We start from the raw sequence: 6,156 nt of genomic DNA, 5'->3' as shown, positions 1-6,156 counted from the left end.
CCGCCTCATTGTTTGAGCAACATATGACGCATGAAACATTTTAGTACAGAAAATACCAAGAGGCTCAACAACAGAGCCAACCAGAAGATTCACGTAAGCAAATTATATTTTTAAAAAAAATAGACCTCAAAATAAAGTGATCCACAAAGCAAAACAGCATAAAACCCCCAAACTGCATCTGCATGTACAGAACATGGTTACCCTCACAAGAAAATTCAAACAGCAAGCGAAGCAGCAGCGAGCAGGTGTAAGAGGAAGAGGGAGGAGGAGGCTGAGAGAGGACTGAAGGAAAAGAAGAAGAAGTAGAAGAAGAGGAGGAGGAGGAGGAGGAGGAGGGGAAAAAAAAGGAGAAGGCTGACGTACTTGAGCCGGAGAAATGTCCGCTCCCCAGGGAGGTCGGCCCGTTCTTTCCACTGCTAACAGGAGGGGAAAACATCTACAAGACAAACAGAGCGCACATTACCTCTGAGAGCACTGACACTGCAGACAGCAAGACACATCTCTAAAGAAACATCTCTGCAGCTACACATGAAAAAGCTTCATTCCAAAACGCCAGATCAACATTTGGCTGAAAAACGGTGTTCCCAGATTCTCATCACATTATCTTGCTAGGAAATGTCAGAAATTTAATGGTCACTCAGTGTTCTTTGTTTTTATCTTATCACAGCAGTTTTTTTTTCTTCTGCTTTTCAATGTTTCATTGTTTTGGAAGGAAACTCTAGGGGTTTTTAATGAGAAAAAATTTCCATCTTGACCAGGGCTGTGTATCATTTCAATACGAATAAGAAACCTCCATTTTGGTGCCAAATGACAAACTCAATTTTCCTCAATTCCTTACTTTGGAAAAAGCATTATAAATATGTTTTACATTTAACAAAAGAACCCAAAGTTCTAAAGTGTTATTGTCTTTTTTGTTCTCAAGTGTATTGTCTTTTTTTGGTTACTACTGTATCTGATCAGAGTCACTAAACACAATTCTGGACAAGGATTTATTGTCTGCAGAAGTGGGACAGAGTCACTGTTTTGCAACTTGCATGTAAGTCTCAAATTATGTCCCGAGTCATGATAGACAAGTCCTGCATCAAGTCACAGACCAAGTCCAGAGAGAAGTCCAACAAGTTCTAAGAATCACAGTCCTGAGTCAAGTTCCAGGTCAGGTAATCCCACATTAAGTCAATACAGGTACATCCCTCACCAAGTCCCATGGGGAAGAAAGGAAAATCCCAAATCAGCTCCCAAGTCAAAACAGGTCAATCCCAAGTAAAGACCGACAAGTCCCAAGTAAAGTCCCATGTTAAGACAGGTAAGTCACTGTCTGGAGTCCCTAAGTTAAGACATGTCTTTTGCCAAATTCAATGGCATTTAAAAAAAATGTTAAACAGCGAATCAGTAGTTACAGTACAAATGAGTCTTTATTGAAGTTTGTATTTATTTAAATTTCAAAATCAAACGAATCAATCAAAGTTTTCTCCAGTTAGCGCCGGACAGCAACGTGACGTCAGGAACATGTTGGACTCGGGACAGATGTTAAATTTGAGTGGGAAATAAAAATGAGGTTGATGTCAAACATAACTTCGGCTAACTGACATTATGAGGTTTAGCAGATGTTAAGCAGACGTCGGGTTCTGGTCTCCGTACCTCACAACTACAATGTCAGTATTTACATTAACGCAGCGGCGTTCCATAGCTACTCTATGTCAAGACGGTGCTAGCATCAGACATTATTAAGAATATGGGTTTGGTTACTTAACAACACAACTTAAATCACCCGACATCACAACATGCATGCCTGCTGAGTGTGTTATTCCTGTTTGTGCAACCTGATTGGTTGTAATTGATTTAAGTATAAATGAAATTAAGAGTTTTTTTTTTTTGTTTTTTTTAACATGTGATTTTTAATCATTGGCTTTAAGCAGTAAAAGTCATTTCCAGTCAAATGGCTGGAGCCTAAGTCATGAGACATTGGTGTTAAAGTAAAAGTCAAGCTGCAAGTTGTTTTGGATTTTAAGTCAAGTTTAAAGTAATCAAAATGGCTTTGGTCGATGTCATGTGACTGGAGCCCACACCCCTCGGTGCCAGCTTTTACTACCTCTTAGTATCTGATACTCGATGCTGTGGACACATTTTGGTCTGTGCTGAAAATGTATTGAGGTTTGATACCCAGCCCTAGTGATCACACACATTCTCAGCTCGGAGCTGAACACAGATATGAAGAGTTCATTTTCCAAAACACCGTGGAAACAGTTTTGAAAAGCAGAAAGAAATCAAATTCCTCATTCAGCATCTGTGAAAAATAAACAGGATCCAATCACTCAAATCACCTGCTCACCTTTGAGAAAAATGTGTTTTCATTCTAAAGTGTCTATTTTGCCAAATGTTGGACGGCTCATTTTGGAATGAAACACTTCATATCTACTTCATATCTGACTTAAACATATGAGATAATCATCAGAACTAGTTGGCATCTGCTCTACACATGTACAGGAAAATCAAGCCCATATTAAGACAGAGACTGAGGCTGAATGCTGATTCCTGCTGTGTTACTGTACAAGCTACTGTAAAGCTTTACAGCAAAACAGTTCACGGTATCAAAGTGAGACATCTGACCCCGATAGATAACCTCTCTGGATAAACATCAGGCCTGCGTGTCGGCGTGTTTGATGGTGAAATCTCACTGATCGTGAACACACTCTGAGCTTCCTCACTTTCAGATGTAAAAAGCAAAAGAATTTTAGTTTTTGACAGATTTTTTTTTTTTTCTTTCTTTTCTTTTGAACTGATCAGGATACAAGTAAATTAAACCCTGACTAGCAAACGATAAATACTTGATCCGTCATTGTCTTTAACACAGCCTGTTGGGCCTGTAAGTCTGAACGTTGGATACGAAGCTTGCTTGTATGTTCGATCTCCCTCGCAGCTGCAAACAAAGAGAAAACAAATGTTTGGGAGATAAAAGATCTCATTCTGATTATTAGCAGGTCTATCAATATCCCAGTCGAACCATTTTGAGCTGCTGGTCTCAGCTTGTGGGCGTGTAAAGACAGATGATCGCATAAATTAATGTTCGGCCTGCGTTTATAATGAGAAGAGACACATTTTAGCTGCTGCTGCCCTCCTTTGTTTGATTTTTTTTTTTTCTCAAGAAATATGATTTAAGACACACTGGTTGATCTCTTTGTAAACCTGTAAAAGAAATACGTCTATAATATGTTTTTTGTACACAATTGTCCACAATTGTAATCCTATAATATATCTAGTTCATAGTTACTTGATGTGTGAATGTGTCTGTCACTAAATTATGAATTTATGGTGATTTTATTTCAGTTCATGGTATTTTGTCACCTATAATATTACTATAGTAGTTTTTACAGTATTTATGGTATACATATGTATAAATATATAAAACATACTGTATATTTGTATCATTCAAATGTTTCTAGTAATCTATTATATCTCTATGGTTCTAATTAATTAAGTCAATTAATTATTTTAGGTCTTTTTCTAATAAAAAGTGACTATAACAATCTTTTAATATTCCTGATATTCCTTACAAGGATTGGTATGTGTTTCTGGAACTGAATTATGAATTTAATGATCTTATTGTGAGCTTTTCTTAATAAATGTCACCATAACATTGCTATTATATCATTGCACTGACTTGAATGTATGTGTGTGCCACTAAATTAAGAGTTAGAGGTGGTTTTATTAGACTTTTGTGGTACTTTTCTAACGTATTTTATAACTGTGTAGACGTGTACTGTGATCCTAATGTATTTACAGTATACACACGTGTGTTTTATTACTATAATATTGCCATAGTGGCATATTATATGTATATTCTTCTAAATTCTGACTTTGCAGAGATTTTATTGTACGACTTTTGGTAAAAAATCAGACAGTAACAGTCCTACAATATTCCTGAACCATTCACAGATTATCCTGGTGTAGTGAGTTATTACATAAAGACTATGACCTGGTGTCCCTATTCAAAAATCTGTATGAGTGCAGCTATAGGAGTTAATAGTGTGTGTTGGAATCCAATGGTGAGGTTATAATGTTCTTTAAATAGCTTCTGAATTCAAAACTCGTCTGATATCTCTGGGATATTTCTGATACCCCTCCACATAGTCTATAACAGGGAATATCCAGGCCTCAGCTGGGGTCTCATTTGTTTACTGCATTAACATTATTGTAGAAATGTAAAGTATCGAAGGCTAATTAAGTGATTTTCTCTCATACTTATATCTCATGCAGCATCACTTCCAGTAACACTGATATTTTCTGATAACAGTGTGTCCATACTGTTTCATAACAGAATTAATGGAAGTCCGTTTTTTTCTATTCATTTAGGGGTGTTTCTGATTTTTTTTTTTTTCCTCCTCTTCAGGCCAAAGTTGCTCCCAGAGGAGGAGAGGCACAGGAAAAAAAAAAAAAAAAAAAAACATGGCCGAGAGCGGGGGACACTTTTTCCTGTCCGTCAAGTTCACAACACAGTGTTCTTTAAAAAAAAAAAAAAAACTAAACAAAAAAAAAAACACGAACTTTAGTTTGGGCATTTACCATCCTGCTGCAGGAACGTTTAAACTGCGCAGAGAAAAGTGTGACACAATTCTGTCTTTTCGACCGCCTGTCTATCTGTCTGACTGTCTGTATGTCTGTCTGACTGTCTGTCTGACTGTCTGTCTGACTGTCTGTCTGTCTGTCTGTCATGCAGGTTCATGATTCAACACCGAGCCTTTTGCATCTGAAATGTTCTTGTACAACACGGTGCAGAGTGCATGGAGCAGCCTATTCTGAACACTCACACAGACAAAAAAAAAAAAGAAACATTTTGTAAATCCTATCATGGGCAAAAAAAAGAATCAGGCTACACATAAAAAGGAAAAAAGGACTTAAAATGAGATATACTACCATGGATGTTGGGAACATTTTCAAATCGCTGTTTCGCATCTATAAGACAACAAAATTACTAATGCAGCAGACCAATTCTCTGCACACACACACACACACACACACAAACAAAAAAATTAAATTACAAAACCAACAATATGCACGGACTTTTTTCTGCAAGTTACTCTACATAAACACACAACTTCTGTGCAAATAGTTGAAAAACTGAGTGGCTAAAATATGCAGGTTATGTGCCGTGCAACTCATACATTAAAAATGTAAACAGTGGTCTCTGTATGTAGCCAACAGGACGCGTTTATTCTCCTCTCGGGTTGTACTGTCATGATACTATAGTCATTATATCCATATTAACAAGAAGAAGAAGAAGAGGAAGAAGAAGAAGAAGAAGAAGAAGGTGAATTCGCTTACCGCGCTGAAATCCAGTAAGTCACTCAGTTCCTTGTCTGTTCCCAAAGCTGCCATCCGCTGTTGATGATGCATTTTAGCAAAATCGCACGGACCTAAAAACATGGAAACAAATGGAGAGATAGATGGATAGAAGAGGATAGGCAGACAGATTGATAGATTGAGAGACAGAGGGAGGGAGAGAGGAGAGAAGAGAGGAGGAAGACCTCGGCTTTTTTTTTTGCGCACCGCTCCGCTCCCGGATCTCTTTTCCTCCACAGCGAAATAAATCCAGTAAAACAACCTCAAAGCCTCGATCACAAATCTAGTTTTCTTTCATCCTCGGAGCAGCGGCTCAGTCCCGGGTTCCTGGTTTTGGCAGCAGGAAATAAATCGCAAGAAAAAACTGACAGGAAATAAAAGAAGGGGGGCGACAGGACGGGAGTCTCTTCGCGTGTGTTTTGGTGTGTTTTCCCCCAGTCAAAGAAGTCCGACCTCTCCGCGTTAAGACGCAGTTTGTCCGCCGCGGCTGACTGTCAGGCTCACACACGATATAAATAAATAACACGCTGTGTCTCCGCGGAGGAAAAAAAGATCACCTCAGAAATGTGTGCGAGGTGTTCTATGTGTGTGTGTGTGTGTGTGTGTGCGTGTGTGCGTGTGTGTGTGAGTGTGTGTGTTTGTGTGTGTGAGTTGTGTCAGAGGAAGAGACGAGGCAGGGTGAGCGCTTGCTCCTGACCGGGCTAAGGGTGCCCTCCGCTCGGCTGCGGGTGCTGAAGATCCCCGGGTACGCAGGACGGATCCCATGTGCGTCTGGCACAGCCTCGGTGAAATAAATGTGTTCGTGCGGCCACCTAGCTT

At 39.1% G+C, this 6,156-nt stretch overlaps 1 long non-coding RNA gene across 1 annotated transcript; it reads right to left on the bottom strand.

The window, feature by feature from the left end:
- Window positions 1-394: 394 nt before the first annotated feature.
- LOC111221251 lies at window positions 395-5,407 on the bottom strand. The gene is made up of 3 exons (XR_002665085.1): window positions 5,320-5,407; window positions 4,912-4,950; window positions 395-436 (listed from the first exon to the last, which is right to left on the bottom strand). It is a non-coding gene; the product is annotated as an uncharacterized LOC111221251 (long non-coding RNA).
- Window positions 5,408-6,156: the final 749 nt, after the last annotated feature.

Source organism: Seriola dumerili, unplaced genomic scaffold (assembly GCF_002260705.1).
Source record: "Seriola dumerili isolate Sdu_G_001 unplaced genomic scaffold, Sdu_1.0 BDQW01000081.1, whole genome shotgun sequence".
Taxonomy (NCBI): Eukaryota; Metazoa; Chordata; class Actinopteri; order Carangiformes; family Carangidae; genus Seriola; species Seriola dumerili.
Note: the sequence above shows the minus strand (reverse complement) of the source record. Positions and strands in the feature narration are given on the sequence as shown.